Source organism: Staurois parvus, unplaced genomic scaffold (assembly GCF_062004578.1).
Source record: "Staurois parvus isolate SC_StPar_1 unplaced genomic scaffold, SC_StPar_1.0 ptg000557l, whole genome shotgun sequence".
NCBI lineage: Eukaryota > Metazoa > Chordata > Amphibia > Anura > Ranidae > Staurois > Staurois parvus.
Genome location: NW_028318353.1, coordinates 1,430,143 through 1,454,027, shown reverse-complemented (window position 1 = coordinate 1,454,027; position 23,885 = coordinate 1,430,143).

Sequence of the window (23,885 nt, the reverse complement as noted above, 5' to 3'; positions counted from 1 at the left end):
TTCTGTGTCTGTCCCTGAGTAACAATTCTGTGTCTGTCCCTCAGTAACAATTCAGTGTCTGTCCCTGAGTAACAATTCTGTGTCTGTCCCTGAGTAACAATTCTGTGTCTGTCCCTGAGTAACAATTCTGTGTCCCTCAGTAACAATTCTGTGCCCGTCAGTAACAATTCTGTGTCTGTCCCTGAGTAACAATTCTGTGTCCCTAAGTAACGTTTCTGTGGCCCTAAGTAACGTTTCTGTGGCCCTAAGTAACGATTCTGTGGCCCTAAGTAACGTTTCTGTGGCCCTAAGTAACGATTCTGTGGCCCTAAGTAACGATTCTGTGGCCCTAAGTAACGTTTCTGTGGCCCTAAGTAACGTTTCTGTGGCCCTAAGTAACGATTCTGTGGCCCTAAGTAACGTTTCTGTGGCCCTAAGTAACGTTTCTGTGGCCCTAAGTAACGTTTCTGTGTCCCTAAGTAACGATTCTGTGGCCCTAAGTAACGTTTCTGTGGCCCTAAGTAACGTTTCTGTGGCCCTAAGTAACGTTTCTGTGGCCCTAAGTAAAGTTTCTGTGTCCCTAAGTAACGTTTCTCTGGCCCTAAGTAACGTTTCTCTGGCCCTAAGTAACGTTTCTGTGTCCCTAACTCTCTCCCTGAATACAGCCAGGTCTGCCTCTCTTGAATGACTGGAGGCAAATGGAGAATTCTAAAATGGCCGCCATTTATAGCTCGGCCATTACACAGTGCTGGCTGGCTGGCTGCTGATTGGCTAATGCGATCACATGTCATGAATGAATGCATTATGGGTCAGCGCGCCTTGTCTGCGCGCCTTCCCAGACATCCCCGCTCCGTCGCCGCACATGTCGCCGCCATTTTAGGAAAATTTTCGATTCGCGCATCCGAAGTCTGCTAATTTTCGGATTCGTCGCGAATCGAAATTTTCCTAATATTCGAAATGAATTCCACTTCGCCGAGTTCGATTCGCTCATCTCTAATTGGTATCACTGGGGGGAATAGTGCCCAATCATTGGTATCACTGGGGGGAATAGTGTCCCATCATTGGTGTCAGTAGAAGGAATAGTGCCTCATTGTTGGTGTCAGAGGTAGGAATAGTGCCCAATCATTGGTGTCAGTAGAAGGAATAGTGCCTCATTGTTGGTGTCAGAGGGAGGAATAGTGCCCAATCATTGGTGTCAGTAGAAGGAATAGTGCCCCTCATTGTTGGTGTCAGTGGGAGGAGCTTTGTGCACTGTTATGGGAGCAAAAAAAACAAATGACTAAAACAGTTTATAGTGCACCAAGCACAAACATATTGCACCCAAGCACGAAAATCCCATCCCACACAGAAAAATAAAGTGATATAAATCCCTTAAAAATCCTCATCATGTCCAAAAGGCCAAGAAGGGGAGGCAGATGCTCATAGGAAGCTAAGAGAGGGCAAGCAGCCTCCACAGTGAATAGTGGTGGCCGTGGACATGGTGTATCCTTGGCAGGCAGGGCACTCTTGTCCTTTTTTTCTGGTGCTGGCCATTCTGTGTTGATAGGCCATTCTATTTTAGTAAATCTACTCTTTATTGCTCCTCCTAGATTGTAAGCTGGAAAGAGCAGGGCCCTCGATCCCCTCATGTTTTGCATTGTATTGTTGTTGTTCTGTCGCATGTTCTGTCCCCCTCTGTAATGTACAGTGCTGAACTATTGGCGCTTTATAAATACTGTATAATAATAATAATAATAATAATATTGCTGTTGCCCACATATAACAAATTTTGTTATTTTTTTACTTCTCTGATTCATTATATGACACCGATTTGTCTGACAACTTGTACCTTTAGTTATGAGGGGATATAGTGCAGTAAATGTTTATATTGTTTCTTAGACCTATTTTTGGCCTTCCAGCCACCCTAGTGGTTCCGCTGTCTTTATTACAGTGATCCCTGTGTGAAAAAATTCACCTGGGGGGTTTGGTCCTTTTCCCTCCCCCCTGAGACTATTGCCATCTAGCCTTGGTGCATCGGGGTGTCAATGGTGAGCACATCAATTGAAAACTATTCTCTGTCTTTTCTCCATAATTATGGCGAGTTAAATTACAAAAGAAAATTGTATGGCATGTAGGACATATATTGGATGTAGGACATATATTGTATGTAGGACATATATTGGATAAGGACATATATTGGATGTAGGACATATATTGTATGTAGGACATATATTGGATAAGGACATATATTGGATAAGGACATATATTGGATGTAGGACATATATTGGATAAGGACATATATTGGATGTAGGACATATATTGGATAAGGACATATATTGGATAAGGACATATATTGGATGTAGGACATATATTGGATGTAGGACATATATTGGATAAGGACATATATTGGATGTAGGACATATATTGGATAAGGACATATATTGGATAAGGACATATATTGGATAAGGACATATATTGGATGTAGGACATATATTGGATAAGGACATATATTGGATGTAGGACATATATTGGATGTAGGACATATATTGGATAAGGACATATATTGGATAAGGACATATATTGGATATAGGACATATATTGGATAAGGACATATATTGGATGTAGGACATATATTGGATAAGGACATATATTGGATGTAGGACATATATTGGATGTAGGACATATATTGGATAAGGACATATATTGGATAAGGACATATATTGGATGTAGGACATATATTGGATAAGGACATATATTGGATGTAGGACATATATTGGATAAGGACATATATTGGATATAGGACATATATTGGATAAGGACATATATTGGATGTAGGACATATATTGGATAAGGACATATATTGGATGTAGGACATATATTGGATGTAGGACATATATTGGATAAGGACATATATTGGATAAGGACATATATTGGATGTAGGACATATATTGGATGTAGGACATATATTGGATAAGGACATATATTGGATAAGGACATATATTGGATATAGGACATATATTGGATAAGGACATATATTGGATGTAGGACATATATTGGATAAGGACATATATTGGATGTAGGACATATATTGGATGTAGGACATATATTGGATAAGGACATATATTGGATAAGGACATATATTGGATGTAGGACATATATTGGATGTAGGACATATATTGGATGTAGGACATATATTGGATGTAGGACATATATTGGATAAGGACATATATTTTTCGACTGTGTAATCTTTAGTGATGCTATTGCTAATCCTTAATCATGTCACTATATTCTTTAGAATGTTTCTTGGCCATCCTCTTCAGCTCTCCATGAAGAAAGACTTTGTTCTGAAACGCGTTGGGTGTTTTCAGCTGAAGCTTACTCGCCTTTCGCCTTCTTCTAGTTCACAGGAGAGGGTGAACACCAATTTTCAGCCTACAGCAAGTTTACAGGAATTCTCGCCATTTCTTTCTATGTATGATTTTGACATTTGTGTAATGTGTCAAACTATGTTGTCTCATAACAAATTTGTAATAAACTTATTCACATGTTCATACTTCTTGTTTTGAGTTGCCTTAAAAGTCCCAGAACAAATTGCCGGCCAACATTTTTTTGGGTAGCCTTCTCTTCCTCTATGGCCTCTTCTGCTTAATTGTCGTCTGAACCAACAGTGTTCCTTTAGCGTTTAAGGGGCTATGAAAGCAGTCAGGCTAAAAGATGCCACATGGTGCTTCAGCTGGTCTGTCTAAGGACAGGAGCCAGAGATTCTGTCAGCTATGCAGGGGCCAGCTCAGAGTTGGTTGACGCCATGCCAGCTTGAGCCAGGAATGGTTGTATATGATAATGGCACCAACCTTCTCTCCGCCCTCCAACAGGGACACTTGACACATGTTCCATGCTTGGCACACGTCCTGAATTTGGTGGTGCACCACTTCTTAAACAGGTACCCAGACTTTCAAGATCTTCTAAAGGGCCAGACAAGTCTGTGGCCATTTCTGGCGGTCATAAACGGCCATCATTTGGTGTGGGATTATCCAGGGGCAAGAGCAGACTTGGAGACCTTTCCAACTGAGCATACTGGGTCTTGAGGATGGATCACTGGCCAGAACTTGCTCAATATGCCATCGAGCTACTGGCCTGTCCTTCATCCAGCTTGCTTTCCAAACAGACATTCAATGCTGCTGGAGGTTTTGGATAAAAGAGTGCGTCTGTCCACAGACTCCGTTGACCAGCTGACATTTATCAAAATGAATCAGTCCTGGATCAACAGCAATTATCATGCCCCTGATGCTAATGTAACTAATTAAATTTGTTAGGGATATGAGATTCCTTAACCAATTCAATACCGGGCACTTTTACCCCCTTCCTGCCCAGGCCATTTTTCAGGTTTCAGCACTCCCACACTTTGAATGACAATTGCGCGGTCATACAACATTGTACCCAAACTAAAATGTTATCATTTTCTTCACACGACTAGAGCTTTCTTTTGGTGGTATTTAATCACCGCTGGGGTTTTTATTTTTTGCTAAATTAACAAAAAAAACAAAATTTTTGAAAAAAAAAACATGTTTTTCTTTGTTTCTGTTATAAAAGTTTGCAAATAAATAATTGTTCTTCATAAATTTAGGCCGAGATGTATTCTGCTACATGTCTTTGGTGAAAATAACCCAAATTAGGATGTATTTTTTAGTTTGTAGGAAAGTTATAGAGTTCACAAACTATGGTATAGATCTGAATATTGATCAATCCTGAAGTACTGATGGCCAATCTAATTTCTTGAGGTCCAAGAATATCAGAACAGTACAGATATCCCCCGAATGGCCCCTTTTTGCAGAGTAGACAGTCCGACGTACTTCATAAGAGGCATGGCGAGTTTTTTGAAGTTGTATTTTTTTTGTCATAATTTTTCAGAAAATTAAAAAAATTAGTTTCACTATTTTTTTTTTACATACTGTCACCAGTGCAGTACAGCGTCATCATATAACTGGCATGGCGGTGATCAGGGACACTGACTGGTGACAGTATGAAAAAAAATATATATATATATTTTTTTTATTATTATTATTTTTTATTACATTTTTTTTCTTTTTTTTAAGATTTTTTTTTTCATATTTCACTATGACCAAAGTAGTACAATGTTACCATAGTAACATTGTATACTTTGGGGAAGTGATCAGTATTTTTTTTTTTTTTTTTTTTTTTTTACACAATTTGCTTATAGCAAAGAATTACTTTGCTATAAGCAATCATTTACCTGAATGACATCGATTCATTCAGGGTTTTTTTTTTTTTTTTTTTTTTTTTTGTGCTTAGCTGTGATTTGGCCACAGCTAATCACATGCACATGTCATGTGATAGCTAGACACTAGTATACAATGGATGGCATGAATGAAGCCACCCATTGTATACAACTGTCATGTGACCTGCTCTGATTGGTCACAGCAGGTCACATGGTACCGGCAACGGGGCCGATACTCAGATCTGTCATCGGCCGCGTCCAAGGTACACGGCCAGTGACAGATCGCGCCGCTGCGCGGCTCTGCAGGAGCGCAATCTGCGCATGTGCGGGAGGACGCCATATGATGACATTTGCCGGCCACCATTCTGCCATAGGGCGAGCAGCAAATGGTTAAAGACTGTCTATGCTTCCTATCCTATTCCTGAATCCTGATTTTGCTAGTTTCCAACAATTTTTTAGGTTTAGGGCACCAACAACAACCAAGGCCCAATTTTTCTGCACCTGTTTGACAGGTGCATCTAATTTAAAATTTTCACCATTTTTCTCTAATTGTTAACAATTTTTAACTGCAGGGCCCATTCCTGCGCCCAGCAATAGTAACTGCGAGGAGTTACAGTGTTCAGACACCACCAACACACAAGGCCCAATTGCATCTGTATGACAGGTGCATATAATTAGAATTTTTAAAGCAGGGTCCAATCTGCATTCTTCAAGAATAACTCTGAAGGGTTACAGTGTGAGTCCTGCTGCAGCGTTGTACAGATGTGCAACTTTGTAGGTAGTTTAAGGTGACCCCCCAGGCATGATATTTAGAAGAATTTTTCAATTTTGTTTTTACTTTGAGCAATGAAAAACGACTGCCCCTTTAAAAACGGTACTTTTTGAAAACATTTTTTTCACTGATTCATGTCCCTCAGGGCAGTACCCGAGTCCCCATACCACTTTTATGGCCAATACCTTGCATATAAGCCTTCAAAATGGGCACTTTTGAATTTGCAAGTTTGAGTCCCATAGACTTGCATTAGTTTCAATGTTCACGGCAAACTTTTGGTCCGTTTGAATGTTCTACTGTGAACTGAACCGGGGCTCTCACTAACTGCACAGAACGGTGTGGACCCCCAAGTCTCACCATGTGCTTTCCCTTCTTATTTGTTGGCAGCTGCCTTTTTTTTTAAACAAGATACAAGCAGCTGAAAAAGATAGTAGCACCTCTCCATCACATTCCAATACATCTGATGAACAGACGTTACAAGCTGGCATATGGATACATTGAAATGTCCAGAATGCAAAGGAGAACAAGATTTGAAAGTATACATGCATGTACAATTTTAACTTGCAATGTGCTTGCATTAAAAAAAAGAGACTTTAGTTCTACTTTGAATGCCAGGGTCTACACTGTCATATTTGCCTTTGCCAGTTGATTGACAGGAGGCGGGGATTAAAACCAGAGGATGGGGCTCAACTTGGACTTGGTGAAAAGTCAAGGCTCTGTTAATAGCCTGGGCTCAAGATCTGAGAGGGCTCTACAGAATCACAAAGATTGATTTGAGGGCTTAATAAGATACTTGTGGTCACAACAGGGTTCAGCACAATTGTTACGGTACCCGTAGAATCCCAACCCAGGCTTCCAGAACTCCTTCTCTCATAATCCCCACTAGGACTTTTTAATGTTACTCTCAAAATCACTGCAATATTTCTCTTCCAGAATTCCCTGAAATGACACTGGGCAGGTTCACTGACGAAAAGGGTATTTAAGCAGCAGCCATTGAAATAGTTGACCCTGTTTCCTATATTTGTGCAAAAAAAAAGCTTTGATTGCCTTGATTGTTGTATTGTCCTGACTACCCTTTTGCCTACTGCCTCCTCATGATCTCTGCTTGGACCTGACTACTGTTTTGCCTGCTGCCTTCTACCTGCTCACGACTTGTGCCTGGACTTGACCTTTCTTCTGTCTGTCACCTGCTCCCAACCTCTGCCTGGACCTGACCATTCTCTTACCTACTGCCTGCCCATGACTTCTGCCTGGACCTGACTACTCACTTGCTTGCCGCCTGTTCACGACCTCTTTCTGCAAAATAAGTTTTTATACTTCCTGATTGCCTTGATTGTTGTATTGTCCTGACTATCCTTTGGCTTACTGCCTCTTCATGATCTCTGAAAGGACCTACTACTCTCTTGCCTGCTGCCTGCTCATAAATTGTGCCTGGACCTGACCATTTTTTCTATCACCTGCTCCCAACCTCTGCCTGGACCTGAACATTCTCTTGCCAACTGCCTGCCCATGACCTCTGCCTGGACCTGACTACTCTCTTGCCTGCCACCTGTTCACGTCCTCTTCCTCAACCTGATTAATCTCTTGCCAGCCACCTGTTTACAACCTCCTCCTGGATGTGATTACTCTCTTGCCTACTGTCCACCCATGACCTTTGCCTGGACTTGAATACTTTCTTATTTGCCACCTGGACCTGACCATTCTTTTGCCAACTACCTGCCCATGACCTCTGTCTGGAGCTGATTACTGTCTTGCCTGCTATCTTCTCACAACCTCTGCCTGGGCCTAACTACTCTCTTGCCTGCCACTTGCTCTTGGTCACTTCCTAGACCTGAATACTCTCTTGCCTGCTCATGTTCTTTGCCTGGGCCTGGCCACTCTATTGCCTGCCACCTACTCTTGATCTCTGCCTAGACCTGAATACTCTCTTGCCTGCTTATGACCTCTGCCTGGACCTGACTACTCTTTCCCTGCTGCCTGCCCAAATCCTCTGCCTGGGCCTGACTACTCTCTTGCCTGCTGCTTGCTCATGACCTCTGCCTGGACATGACAACTCTCTTGCCTTTTGTCTGCCCATGACCTGTCTACTCTTTTGCTTAGCACTTTATGGACAGTCTCCATAATTTAGCTGTTCTATTCCAGCTACCCCCTTGGGGCAATCCTGAGAGCTGCCTCCTGGTGACAGCTTGCAGTGAAGAAAACTGGGACCACTAGGGTTTTTCAGCCATCTCTACCTTCAGGAGCTCTGGTGGAAACTTAATGCTGCTTAAACTCCACAACTGGGATGAGCCTGCATCACCTGTCAGGGAGCACAATACCAACATCCATGCCACTACCATAGGCACTTTATATACTAAGACAGGTTCACTTTAATTATACCTGTTAGCTTACTTTGAAAAAAGTACTGAACTGAAAAGAACTAAAGCTTTAGCCTATACCTTCATTTTTCTGTTTACAATTATAAAAAAATATGAAAGTGTTTAAATCCCAGGATATTGTATACGGCAAACTCAAAGATTTGCTTTTTCTTCCATAATGATACAACATATGACTTTCCGGAACTTGTTTCCATGGTACCAGGCTTGCTTTAATTCAGACTTGCAGAGAATGCAGGTTCTTTTATTTAGCAAATTGGATTTTTCTTGTTCTAGTGCTTCAAGCTAAGTACTCCTGTGTGCGTCCCCTGACAGAGCGCAAATCCTCTGTGCCTGGCGCATGCTGCTGATTACAATCTCCCCCTGAGCATGTAGAACCAGATACACGTCTGATACAATATGTGGAGATGAACAAAGACAGACAACAGGAATAGGAAAGCAACTTCAGACAAACATGTACAAGAGCAGGTGTGCCCGTCCAGAACCCCATACTTTTTTTTATCCCCATTATGGCTTTTATACTTTATTGCAGTGTAGCAGTAGGATGGTGCCTTCACATTTCGGGGCTCTTCATTTTTCAGTTTTCCTGTCACTGACCCGACGGCTTGTTTTTAAGTTATATGTGAACATTGCTAAACTGGTAATGCCCATCGAGTTCCCTCCACATCCTGTATGTTCACCAAGCTATTACACCTCCCCTATTATGCCAACACTAAAAACATGATTTTGGGTCCTCCACATCCCCACTTGTCCACCACCTCCACCTTACAGCTTTATTTAAAACTGCAGCTACTGTGGAAGGAGTGGTGGTGGTTAAATGATAAACATGCTTTTATACAAAAGGCTCAATCATAAAAATAAATAAATAAATAAAAATATATATTTTTTTCCATACTGTTACCAGTCAGTATCCCTGGTCACCGCCACACCAGTTATATGATGGTGCTTTACTGCACTGGTGACAGTATGTTAAAAAATGGTGAAAACATGTTTTTTTCAATTCTTTATTTTCCAAAAAATTCTGACAAAAAAAAATTACTTTAACCACTTCCATACCGGGCACTTTTACCCCCTTCCTGCCCAGGCCATTTTTCAAGTTTCAGCACTCTCACACTTTGCATGACAACTGCGTGGTCATAGTTGTACCCAAACTAAAATTTTATCATTTTCTTCACACAACTAGAGCTTTCTTTTGGTGGTAATTAATCACCGCTGGGGTTTTAATTTTTTGCTAAATTAACAAAAAAAAAGACTTTTTTTTTTTAAAAAAATCAAGTTTTTCTTTGTTTCTGTTATAAAAGTTTGCAAATAAATAATTATTCTTCATAAATTTAGGCCGAGATGTATTCTGCTACATGTCTTTGGTGAAAATACCCCAAATCAGTATTTATTATTTAGTCTGTAGGAAAGTTATAGAGTTCACAAACTATGGGATATATCTGAAAATTGATCAATCCTGAAGTACTGACGGCCAATCTAATTGCTTGAAGCCCAAAAATGTCAGAGCAGTACAGATATCCCCCAAACGTCAGAACAGTACAGATATCCCCCAAATGTCAGGACAGTACAGATATCCCCCAAACGTCAGAACAGTACAGATATCCCCCAAATGTCAGGACAGTACAGATATCCCCCAAATGTCAGAACAGTACAGATATCCCCCAAATGTCAGGACAGTACAGATATCCCCCAAATGTCAGAACAGTACAGATATCCCCCAAACGTCAGAACAGTACAATTATCCCCCAAATGTCAGAACAGTACAGATATCCCCCAAATGTCAGGACAGTACAGATATCCCCCAAATGTCAGGACAGTACAGATATCCCCCAAACGTCAGAACAGTACAGATATCCCCCAAATGTCAGGACAGTACAGATATCCCCCAAATGTCAGAACAGTACAGATATCCCCCAAATGTCAGGACAGTACAGATATCCCCCAAATGTCAGAACAGTACAGATATCCCCCAAACGTCAGAACAGTACAATTATCCCCCAAATGTCAGAACAGTACAGATATCCCCCAAATGTCAGGACAGTACAGATATCCCCCAAATGTCAGAACAGTACAGATATCCCCCAAACGTCAGAACAGTACAGATATCCCCCAAATGTCAGAACAGTACAGATATCCCCCAAATGTCAGAACAGTACAGATATCTCCCAAATGTCAGGACAGTACAGATATCCCCCAAATGTCAGGACAGTACAGATATCTCCCAAATGTCAGGACAGTACAGATATCCCCCAAATGTCAGAACAGTACAGATATCTCCCAAATGTCAGGACAGTACAGATATCCCCCAAATGTCAGGACAGTACAGATATCTCCCAAATGTCAGGACAGTACAGATATCCCCCAAATGTCAGGACAGTACAGATATCCCCCAAATGTCAGAACAGTACAGATATCCCCCAAATGTCAGGACAGTACAGATATCCCCCAAATGACCCCTTTTTGCAAAGTAGACAGTCCGACGTATTTCATAAGAGGCATGGCGAGTTTTTTGAAGTTGTACTCTTTTTGTCATAATTTTTCGGAAAATGAAGAAATTAAAAAAATTATTTTCACAATTTATTTTACATACTGTCCCCAGTGCAGTACATATAACTGGCATGGTGGTTATCAGGGACACTGACTGGTGACAGTACAAAAAAAAATGATTTTTTTTTAATTTATTATTTTTTAATAATTTTTTTTTATATTGCACTATGACCAAAGTAGTATAATGTTACCTTAGTAACATTATACTACTTTGGGGAAGTGATCAGTATTTTTTTTTTTTTTTTTTACACAATTTGCTTATAGCAAAGAATTACTTTGCTATAGGCAAGCATTTACCTGAATGAAATTGATTCATTCAGGGGTTGACACAGCTGGGCTGTGATTGGCCCAGCTTGTGCATGTGATCACTGTGACCATTCACAGCTAGACAAACTTGAATACAATGGATGGCATGAAAGGAAGCCATCCATTATATACAACTGTCAAGTGACGTGCTGTGATTGGTCACAGCAGGTCTCATGGTACCGGCAACGGGGCCGGTACACAGATCTGTCATCAGCCTTGTCCGAGGTACACGGCCGGTGACAGATCTCGCCGCAGCGCAGCCCTGCAATGCATGTTCCAGAAAGGAAGCCATATAGCGTCCACCCGCAAGGACGAGCTATAGCCAGATGGCGGCTGTGCGGCAACTGGTTAAAAAACTCAATTCAACTTAAAAAACTTGTCATGCCTCTTACTAAATGCTGCAGACTGTCTGCTTTCCTAATTTGGGGGGTATTTGTGCTGTCCTGACATTTTTGGACCTCAAGAAATGAGATCGGCTGTCAGTTCAGCGGGATTGATCGATTTTCAGATATATCCAATAGTTTGTGGACTCTATAACTTTCCTACAGTGTAAATAATATACACTAATTTGGGGTATTTTCACCAAAGAAATGTAGCAGAATACATTTTGGCCTAAATTTATGAAGAATTTGCAAAATTTTATAACAGAAACAAAGAAAAACGTTATTGTACCATACCTGGCCTGTAATAATCACGAACTCCAAGCTTAACCCCAGATTGTTCACACAATGTACATGTTTCTGTTGGGTCAGTATGGTATTTACTGTGTCTGGCTAGACATATTATTTATTACAAGTACTTATATAGCGCCATCAATTTATGCAGCACTTTACATATATATTGTACATTCACATCAGTCCCAGCCCTCAAGAAACTTACAATCTAAGATCACTAACTCACATTCCTATATACAGTACTAGGGCCAATTTAGACAGGAGCCAATTAACCAACTAGCATTTCGTTAGAATTTGGGAGGAAACCGCAGTACCCAGAGGAAACCCACACAGACACAGGGAGAACATGCAAACTCTAGACAGATAGTGCCGTGATTGGGATTTGGACCAACGACTAGTTCTGCTAGGTGAAAAACATATTTCTGGTTGGATCAGTTTGGTACTCTCTGATCCTCTATGAACATATCTATGGTTGGATCAGTATGGTGCTGATTGTATCTCTGCCAACAGGCTTCTGGTAAAGCCAATATTATACTCATTGTGTCTCTTTGGACATGTTTCTGGTTGGGTTTGTATAGTACTGATTGTGACTCTATGGATATGTTTATGACTGGGTCAGTATGGTACTGATTGTTTCTCTACAGACATGTTTTGGTTGGATTTGTCTGGTATTCATTATATCTTTGTGGACATATTGTTTGGTTGGACCAGTATGGTACTGATTTTACCTCTTTGGACATGGTTCTGGTTGGGTCATTATTGTACTGTTTGTTTCTCTGCAGACAAGCTTCTGGTTGGGTCAGTAGGTACTGAATGTGTCTCTGTAGACATGTTCCTGGTTGGGTCAGTGTGATACTGATTGTGTCTCTACAAAAATATTTTTTGGTAAGACCGGTATGGTATTGATTGTGCCCCTATGTAAATGTTTGTAGGCCAGTGTTTCTCAACCTTTTTTCAGCCATGGTACCCACAATCTCAAGGCACCCATTCTAAAATGTTAAAACCTAAACTAAGAGTTTTACATAATGCTGCAACATCCACACACATGTAGGACACCCAACATTGGAGGTGATTTATTCTTAGAAAGCAAACACACCTTTGCACACTGGTACTGACTAGTATTCCAGTGTTTTCCTCTGCTGACGTGACTCCAGTGCTGATGGGGAGGTGCAGGGGCAGGGCAAGCAATGATGGTGTGAAGACGGCTGATGTCCTCCTTATCAATTGATGACATAATTTTTTTTTTAGGATGCCAGCATATATATGGCCTGTATGGTGCTCAAGGTTGTAATGCTGCACTCTAAAATGTTCCAGCTTTGGGCAACAAAAAATGCAGGTTTGATTCATTTGCTTGATTGTTAAAATTTTTTGGACAATTTGGGGCAATTCTTGCCAAGGCACTTCTAAAGAACCCAGAAGGCACCGTGGTTGAAAACAGCTGTTCTAGATCAGCCAGTATGATATGATTGGTCTTCTCCTAAGCTCAGTATTGCTGCTGTTTCTGCTTTCTGCCAGTAGCAGCCACCGGTACTTCTGGCATTAAAGTGAGGAGCCACAGTAATACTGGGTTAATAATATTTTTAATCCCTCTTTAATCCCCTACATGTTCAGAAAGAGTATAAATATATGGGATTTTTCTTGTAAGGCTCCCTTTCCCTCTGGCTTTGGGGCCTGCGAAGGTGTGCTATCAAGTTGTCTAACCTGTTAGGCTTATAGCCCATAAGGGGCCTAACCTGTGCCTGCTAATGGAGGTCTGGAAATCGGCCACAAGCTGCTCTGCCTAGTAAATGTCAGCCCACTGTGGGGGTACCTCACCTGCCCCTGGGAGTCAGGGGGATGCCACATACAGTGGATATAAAAAGTCTTCACACCCTGTTAAGATGTCAGGTTTCTGTGATGTAAAAAATGAGACAAAGATAAATCATTTCCGAACTTTTTTCAGAACCACCTTTAATGTGACCTATAAACTGTACAACTCAATTGAAAAACAAACTGAAATCTTTTATTTGGGGGGGGGGGGGGAGTAAACATAAAACTAAATTAATGCGGTTGCATAAGTGTGCACACCATCTTAAAACTGGGAACGTAGCTATGTTTAGAATTAAGCAATCAAATTCAAAATCATGGTAAATAGGAGTCAGTACACACCTGCCATCATTTGAAGTGCCCCTGATTAACCCCAGATAAAGTTCAACTCTTGTAGTAGGTCTTTTCTGACATTTTCTTAGTCGCATCCTACAGCAAAAGCCATGGTCCACAGAGAGCTTCCAAAGCATCAGAGGGATCTCATTGTTAAAAGGCATCAGTCAGGAGAAGGGTACAGAAGAATTTACAAGGCATTAGATATACCATGGAACCCAGTGAAGACAGTCATAATCAAGTGGAGAAAATATGGCGCAACAGTGACATCACCAAGAACTGGACGTCCCTCCAAAATGGATGAAAAGACAAGAAGAAAACTGGTGTGGGAGGCTGCCAAGAGGCCTACAGCAACATGAAAGGAGCTGTAAAATAGAATGCAATAAATGAGACCTGGCCACAATAAATGCTGCTGATGTCCTAGACGGAAATGACGTCATGGGCATCAGCTACAAACAAACAACAGCTATAGCCTCAGGACATAAAGGCTAAGCTGTAAACAGTGATGGACATGATGGTACATGGCTAACAATGGAAACAAGTAATTGTATTTGAATTAGTATAGAACACCTAAACATATAGTATCATAGGTGTTGATAACCATATAGACATGTAGTTTCCACTTGAAACCATGAGTACTTTTGTTTTTAAGATTCCAACGCGTTTCATGGGACAGAGACCACTTCTTCAGGGAACAAAACAAAACACAAATTCCAGTTGATGATATCAGCACATTCCCAGATGGCTCATGCAAAATATAGATCAATCGTATCTGGATGGACAGAGGGGGGCCTCCAACAACCAGAAATAATGATCATCGATCAAGAAAGGACCTATGTCCACCTGAAGACTTGAATGCTCCAGACCACCAAGTATTGTAGGGCTCAGTTTGTTTTTCATCAATAGAAAAAAGGAACATAAGAGACTAAAGCAGGCCATAGACGGGTCGAAATCGGCTGATTTTTCAGCCGAAAAAAAGTCATCCGTTTTTCGGGGTTTTGCCACATTTTTTATATCAGTAAAGTTGGAAAAAAAATCGGCCGATTTTCCCGGCAATGATGGGCAAATCGTCCGATCGTTTTACCGATAAAAAAAATCTGCGCATGAGCCGTGATAAAGAAGGAAGAAGGAAAAGAAGGAAGAAAAAGAAGAAAGAAGGAAAAAAGAGGAAAGAAAAAGAAGGAAGAAAAAGAAGGAAAAAGGATAAGAAGGAAAAGAAGGAAGAAGAAAGACGAAAGAAGGAAGAAGAAAGAAAAAAGAAGGAAGAAAAAGAATGAAGAAGAAGAAGAATGAAGAAGAAGAAGAAGAAGGAAGAAGAAAAAGGAAGAAGAAGAAGGAAGAAGAAAAAGGAAGAAGAAGGAAGAAGAAAAAGGAAGAAGAAGAAGGAAGAAGAAGAAGAAGGAGGAAGAAGAAGGAAGTAGAAGGAAGAAGAAGAAGATGGAAGAAGAAGAAGGAGGAAGAAGAAGAAGAAGGAAGAAGAAGAAGGAAGAAGAAGAAGAAGGAGGAAGTAGAAGGAAGAAGAAGAAGAAGAAGGAAGTAGAAGAAGGAGGAAGAAGAAGAAGAAGAAGGAAGAAGAAGAAGGAAGAAGAAGAAGGAAGAAGACGGAAGAAGGAATTATTTTTGACATGAAAAAGTATTGCAGTTACAACAATGTATCTATTTGTATCCGAATAAAAACATCTGTATCCGAAATGGATACAAATGGATACATTGTTGCAACCGCAATACTTTCTCATGTCAAATATAATAGCGGAGCTCTATGCAGGGCACAGAAGTAATTAAACGCCGGCCGTAGACGGGATGAAAATCGGCCAATATTTTTTACTGTTGGTGGTAACGTTGGCCTATTGAACGACTGATTTTCCTTTTTCTTTTTTTTTTTTCGACCCATCTATGGCCTGCATAAGATAGTTTCCTATCAAAGGAGGGGGAGGGAAAAACCTCAACCCCTCTTCCCCCTGTGTAGTCCAACCATTATCAGTGGTATATCGACACCTCATTAGCAAACCCACCCAATGTGGTAAAAGATAAATGGAAGGAAAGAGAGTATGGAAGGTAAAAACTAAAAGAGTCAGGTCTAAATCATAATAGGGAAGGTTGAGCATCCAGAGCAGATTGGGTGAAATAGGTGAATTCACTGATATCTACCAAATTGCAAACATTTCCCAGTGAACTTTGTGCCAGATCTTTCTACTTACCCTCAATATTCCCATGAAGCCATTCTCCCCATGCATACACAAAATAATACTCCTTTCCCCGATGTTAACTGAAGGTTCTTTTGTGTGAGCTGGTGATCCATACTCAAGCATAATAAAATGGTAGCGTTATATGTTTTTATATTGTTGCATTGTACGCCACTTTCAGAGAGAGTTAATTACGACGCCATTGTGTCGCCCCGCATTCATGCACGCTCGTTATTACAGCGGCGCATGTTGAGCTCAATACTCAGGAAGAGAGCCCCGGCAGAGCACCATGTTCCCTTCCACAGCCTGATTGCAGCTATTGTGTTGTGACAAAGCGCCAGCGTTTTATTGACTTCCCCGCGCAGCTTAGATAAATTGATTAAACTCCCCCAAGCCAGGAAACACAACATTAAGATATGTCACTCCATCCCAAAACCATAACTATCATTACCAACATAGAGATCTCTCCTTTTGTCTCCCGCCTGGGCTAATTTTAAAGCTAAAAGCTGTTTCAACACATTTTCAGATCCGAATAATAATAACAGTCATGAAAAAGGAAAGAGCTTTTGTTGATGGAGAGAAAAAAAAAAGCCAACAGCAAACTTGAAGTGCACTTTGTTTTGAAGCCGTCATGCCATGCTTTTAGATGATGAGGAGCACACAAGAAAGCCAACGAAGGTTCAACGTTGTACTAAATAAAAAAAATATACTTTTGTAGGTAGACTTGTTACAATCATACATTATAAAAAGGTCCTGTCTTATATATGTACATTTTTTACTTTTGTTACCATTTATTAAAAATGAGTTTTTACAGCCAACAAAGTCGTGTGTATATAACTTATTTCAGCCTTTCTCAACCAGGGTGCCCAGCAGGGGTGGACTGACAACTCATGTATTTATGTATTTATATATTAGTCCTGAATACCAACTGCTTAAATCTAGTTTGTTAAGATTTTATCAGTGTGGACCAGGGGCAGACTGACGACTCTTATGGGGCCCCCGGGCAATAGGGGATCAGTGGGTCCCTGTGTCCTTGCCCAAACTCAAAAAAGCCAATGAAAAAGGTACCAGGGGCATCTCATAGGGCCCCCTACTGGTCCCGGGTCGTCGGGCAGTGCCCGAGTTTCCAAATGATCAGTCCGCCCCTGGTGCCCAGGCATCCTGGGGTGCCTTGAAATTTCTTCAGGGGTGCCTTGACAAAATATCTAAAAATTGCCCAAAATTTGTATACAAGCCAGCGGGTGGAACCATTCTAACTTTTAGTTACACAAAGCCAGAGGTTTTCATTGTGCACCATTACGACCTTCTATTATTATTATTATTATACAGTATTTATAAAGCGCCGATAGTTCGCTCAGCGCTGTACATTACAAAGGGGGACAGAACATGTGACAGAACAATACCAATACAATGCAAAACATGAGGGGATTGAGGGCCCTGCTCTTTCGAGCTTACAATCTAGGAGGGAGGGGATGGTGGCACAGGAGGAGATAGCTGTAGGGGATGGGGTGGTAGGAAGAGTGGAGGAGGTCGGCAAGTTAGCAGGGGGTGGGGTAGGCTTCCCTGAAGAGATGGGTTTTCAGGGTGTGCCTAAAGGAGAGGAGAGTAGGTGATAATCTGATGGGTTGGGGCAGGGAGTTCCAGAGGATGGGTGACACCCTGGAGAAGTCCTGGAGGCGGGCATGGGAGGAGGAGACCAGGGAACTAGAGAGAAGGAGGTCTTGTGAGGAGCGGAGTGTGTGTGCTGGGTGGTACTTGGATATTAGGTCAGTGATGTAGTTCGGGGCAGTATGGTGGACGGCTTTGTACGTCAGTGTTAGGATTTGAATTTGATCCGTTGGGCAATCAGAAGCCAGTGGAGGGATTGGCAGAGGGGGGTGGAGGACACTGAGTGGAGGGATTGGCAGAGGGGGGTGGTGGAAACGGAGCGGTTGGAAAGGTGAATGAGTCTGGCAGCCGTATTCAACCTTCTAGCCAACCAATGAGAACCAATGACATCATCAGTTGATGAGGATGTCAGCTGCCTGCACAGCATCCTAGTTTGACCTTCCCCTGCCCCTCTCCATCAGTGCTGGGGTCACATTAATTTAGTGATGGAAAAAAACTGAGGGAGAAGAGAAACATAGGAATACTACTCAGTACCAGTGAGTGAAAGTGTATTTGCTTTGGAAGAATAAATCACTTCTAACGTTGGGTGTCCTATATGTGTGGATGTTGCTGCATTATATAAAAGTATTAGAATAGTTTTTCCCATTTCAGAATGGGGTGCCCTTTTAAAATTATAGGCAATCTAGAAGTGCCCCATTTTAGAATGCGGTGCCTCAAGACTGTCCATAATTTGAAAGGGAGCCTTGACTGAAAAAAGGTTGAGAAACACTGACTTATTTTACTGTAATTTTAGCTGCAATATATAACAGCCAGGGCCGGGACAAGGGGTGGGTAAAAGGGGCAGCTGGCCAGGGTGCAATGGTAAGGAGGATGCCTCTTCACCACACACAATCCCAAAATCAGTGGCTAGCAACTAGTAGAGTGCAGATTCATATCTACTCTGGCAGCTGCTGATGCTCTAACCACCCACTCTCCACCACATCTGCCTGCAGAAGACACAGAGAAAACACACCAGGCATATGCAACTACCTTCTATTTGCTAGAAAGCGAGCAATTGGCCAAATGTGTAGTCAACACTCCATGGTCAGAGACTCCCATCAGGCTGTGTACTGCAGATATGGTGTATTTAGGGATGGAATTGAGTGATCCTGTTCGGCGAGTAATGTGGAGCTGCATGTTACTATGATCCATCCTTAAAACATGTCCGCAGTACACACCCTGATGGGCACCTCTGCTGTTTCAGGTTACCAACGTGCAGGCTTTTTACCTCAGACAATAGGTGCAGGAACTCAACCATGCCCCCCACAACCTCCTACCCCCCCGCAACACACACAACTGCCAAATGCCATTGATTAGTATTTGTGGCTAAATTTCACTAACAGTTATAGGGTCTTAAAGGGGCATTAAATACCAGGAGTGCATTACATCCAGAGTGCAGAGTTCAACTGTGAGTTACACACAGAATGCAGAGTTCAGGGGTGCTCTACACATACAGTGCAGAGTTCGGGGGTGCACTACACAGAGTGCAGAATTCAGGGGGGCTCTACACATAGAGTGCAGAATTCAGGGGGGCTCTACACATAGAGTGCAGAGTTCAGGGGTGCTCTACACACAGAGTGCAGAGTTCAGGGGTGCTCTACACATAGAGTGCAGAGTTTGGGGGTGCTCTAGGCATAGAGTGTAGAGTTCAAGGGTGCACTACACAGAGTGCAGAATTCAGGGGGGCTCTACACATAGAGTGCAGAATTCAGGGGGGCTCTACACATAGAGTGCAGAGTTCAGGGGTGCTCTACACACAGAGTGCAGAGTTCAGGGGTGCTCTACACATAGAGTGCAGAGTTTGGGGGTGCTCTAGGCATAGAGTGTAGAGTTCAAGGGTGATCTACACAGAGTGCAGAGCTCAGAGTGCTCTACACATACAGTGCAGAGTTTGGGGGTGCTCTACACATAGAGTGCAGAGTTCAGGGGTGCTCTACACATACAGTGCAGAGTTTGGGGGTGCTCTACACAGAGTACAGAGTTTTGGGGGTGCACTACGCATAGAGTACAGAGTTTGGGAATGCACAACGCATAGAGTGCAGAGTTCAGGGGTGCTCTACGCATAGAGTGCAGAGTTCGGGAGTGCACTACACAAAGTGCAGAGTTCAGGGGTGCTCTACACATAGAGTGCAGAGTTTGGGGGTGCACTACACATAGAGTGCAGAGTTTGGGGGTGCTCTACACAGAGTACAGAGTTTGGGGGTGCACTATGCATAGAGTGCAGAGGTGCCCTAGGTACAGAGTGCAGAGTTTAGGGTTAAGTTACACAGAATGCAGTGTTCAGCCCTCTTCCACTGCTGCCTACTTCTGCATCCCCCATCTCACTTTTGCCCCTATTTAGCTCTGACCTCTGTACTCAACATCCCCCTCCCCTCCACACACACCCTACTGTCCTCATTTATTTTCCCTCTCCTCCTTAAATACCTCCCCGCACACTCTAGGTGGCTCCGCTTTTCTCACTTGCAGGCAGATCATCCAGTAGTGGCATCCGGGCACCAGGATAAAAATAGGAATTACAGTGGGTGCAGCCTACCATGTGTCCCCTCCCCCCATGACTGCACTGCACCATGGGCACCTTCCTCTCCATTGTACCTGTCCTGCCCTCAGTGGGATCTTCTCAGGCGATATGATCTGTGCGAGCCGCTGGGAGGCAAGCTATCAAGCTGGACTTCTGTGTTTACAAGTGACAGTGGTGGGCAAGGAGCAGAGGGCTTGAGTTAGAGGTGAAGAAACTGAGTTCCACCAAGTTCCAGTTGTAATAAAGCCCTGCAAGCCAGTATTTGACCTTTTCTTATCCAACTAGGACCAGTAAAATCAGTCTCTGCCAGCAGGAGCTTATACTCTAATGTTGCTTCTCCAGGTGTAAAAGCAAACTTGTAAAAAGTCAAATGTTTAGACTGTAGAGAAAAATGGAGGACTTAAATGAGTAGATGAGTCCTGTAAATACATTAGTTTTCAGTGTGGATGATGGATACTTATCTGTAACCGCAAACCTAACATTAACTCACTAATTCTCATTCACTGGGCTGTAGCCTCACCTCTCGCGGGCCTCCAGCCATCTGCAGATCCCTTGACCTCCCACACTGTCTCCCAGCGTCCATAAGCTGTAAATATAGTAATATATTTATTACTATTGATTCGTGGATTTATATATCAGTCCTGAATACCAACTGCTTAAATCTAGTTTGTTAAGATTTTATCAGTGTGGACCAGGGGTGGACTGACAACTCATGGGGCCCCTGGGCAATAGGGGATCATGGGGCCCCTGTGTCCTTGCCCAAACTCAAAAAAGCCTATGAAAAAGGTACCAGGGGCATCTCATGGGGCCCCTTACTGGCCCCGGGCCCTCGGGCAGTGCCCGAGTTTCCAAATGGTCAGTCCGCCCCTGGTGTGGACTTCCTTTGTTGTTTGAATTCCCAGCTTCTATAGTTCCCCAAAACCTTTTATAGTGGTACTTGCAAAGTTCCTGCCAGGACTTCTAGAATTCCCTGAAACGGTACTGGGTGTGTCCTCAAATCACAAGGGTATTTGATCACCAGCTTTTGAAGTGACTGCTAGTATGTCTTATCACCAGCTATCCTTTGTGCAAAAAAGCTTCTATAATTCCTTACTGTGTTGCCTGTTGTTGACCCGGATTGCCCTGACTACTGTCTTGTGTCCTGCTTTCCCACAATCTCTGCCTGGACCTGACTACTCTCTTGCCTGCCACCTGCCCATGACCTCTGCCTAGACTTGACTACTCTTCTGTGTAGCAACTCATGTACAGCCTCTATAACATAGCTGTTCTGTTCCAGCTGTCCTCTTTGTGGGCTGTCACGTACCTGATAGAAGTCTGAATTGACGAGGTCAGCCTCTCTTGTATCTCCAACCCAAGCCCCACTGAAGGTGGAACAGATGGTGTTGAGGGACAGGAGAAACACGAGTGCCTGTGGATATTAGGGTATACCCTGAGGAAGTCACGAGGGCGTGATGCAACGCGTTGGTACGTCATTTCCGGTGACCCACTTCCGGTTGGAAGCATGTTTTGGCTCCATCTTCTGATCCATGCAGTACACCCATATTAAGTGGTGGTAATGCGTTTTTACCATTTCCTACATGTGAGTGGGCATTTTTTATTCGCTTATTGATGTTAATAAAAGGTTTTACACTATGGAGGATGTTCTGTTTTTATATCTTTGACGTTATGTGGGTGTCAGGAATGGATTTGCCAGTGGTGGTGGGACTCACCTGCTCTCAGCAACCAGAGGCTCACTCCTGCAATGAGCCATCACCTGAGGCTGATTACAGCAGGTGTATTTAAGGAATGGCCAGGCCTGTGATCAGGGCCTTGGTGTATGTTTCCCATGAGCCCCTGTACCTGCATCCTGTCTTCTTCCTGCCTGATCCTGATTCTGCTTTAATCCTGACTCTGCATGAACTCTGCCTGTTCTGACCTCGGCTATTCCTGACTACGCTTCCGCCTGCTCCTTGTACCTTGCCTGCCCGTTTGCTACCGACCCGGCCTGCCCGACTACGTTTAGTATTGTTCTTATTGTTATCTGTTGGAGGTTTGGTTGCACTGTGTTTATGTTTAGTCTTGCACTGCATTTATTTATTGTTTAGTCTTTAATAAATTGTATTGTTTATACTATACCTGGAGCCTGTGTTTCCCTGTGTCAGTCCACACATTTCTGGTCATACCCGGATCCCTAACAGTGGGGAGTGTGACCTGAGATTGCTAGTGGCAGTGGATTCCATGCTACTTCCTTGCCTGGCCGCGACTTCGGATTCATAAGGCAAGTTGGCCCTTGTGGTCACCGCTTTGAGGTGAGGGTCCATTTCTGCCATTTAGGATTTTTTACCTTACTTAAAGATCACCTACCACGAGCACACAGCTGTTGATCTGCAGTTACTCTGCATGTTGGATACCCACCCTGTCTTCCAGCACTCGTGTGATTAATATACAGTTTTCTCTGGACTTTCATTTATGGTTACATATAGAGATGAGCGAAGAAATGAAAAATTCGATTCGACTGATTCGGCGAATTCGTGGACAATATTCGATTCGAGTCGAATAAATTCGCTGTGAATTTAACTTAAAAAAGGGTGTTTCTAGGCTTCAGAGAGACTTAATATTAGTGCAGAACACTGTACCTTTAATTTAAATGCCCTTGGAGTCTGCTGGGGAAGAGAAATAATACTGTCTGTCAGTATGACATGCAGATGAGTGCCGTCGATCTTAGAATCACTGCACACTTCACTCCTTTGGCCAGTCACGGGGCCAAAACCAGTGTTTGGAGCCACAGTGTGGCGGTGGAGGCAGCAGCAATGGGAGGCCATACAGCAACCTATGACAAAATGGAAACCAGCAGGAGCGTGAGGAGACCTGAAAGTGGCACATGGCAGAGTGGGAGCAATGGGAGGCGGTACAGGGACCCAGGTCACACTGTGGGCCCAGCAGCAGCGTGACCAGGCGGTACGGGGGCCCATGGCCGATATGGGGCTTGGTGGCACCTATGGAAGGCCTGTAATCTGCCAGCAACCTATGACAAAATGGACAACCGCAGGAGTGTGAGGAGATTTCAAAGTGGCACATGGCAGAGTGGAAGCAATGGGAGGCCGTACAGGGACCCAGGTCACACTGTGGGCTCAGCAGCAGCGTGACCAGGAGGTACGGGGGCCCATGGTCGATATGGGGCCTGGCGGCACCTATGGAAGGCCGCTAATCTGCCAGCAACCTATGACAAAATGGAAAACCGCAGGAGTGTAAGGAGACCTCAAAGTGGCACATGGCAGAGTGGAAGCAATGGGAGGCCGTACAGGGACCCAGGTCACACTGTGGGACCAGCAGCAGCGTGACCAGGAGGTACGGGGGCCCATGGCCGATATGGGGCCTGGCGGCACCTATGGAAGGCCGCTAATCTGCCAGCAACCTATGACAAAATGGAAAACCGCAGGAGTGTAAGGAGACCTCAAAGTGGCACATGGCAGAGTGGAAGCAATGGGAGGCCGTACAGGGACCCAGGTCACACTGTGGGACCAGCAGCAGCGTGACCAGGAGGTACGGGG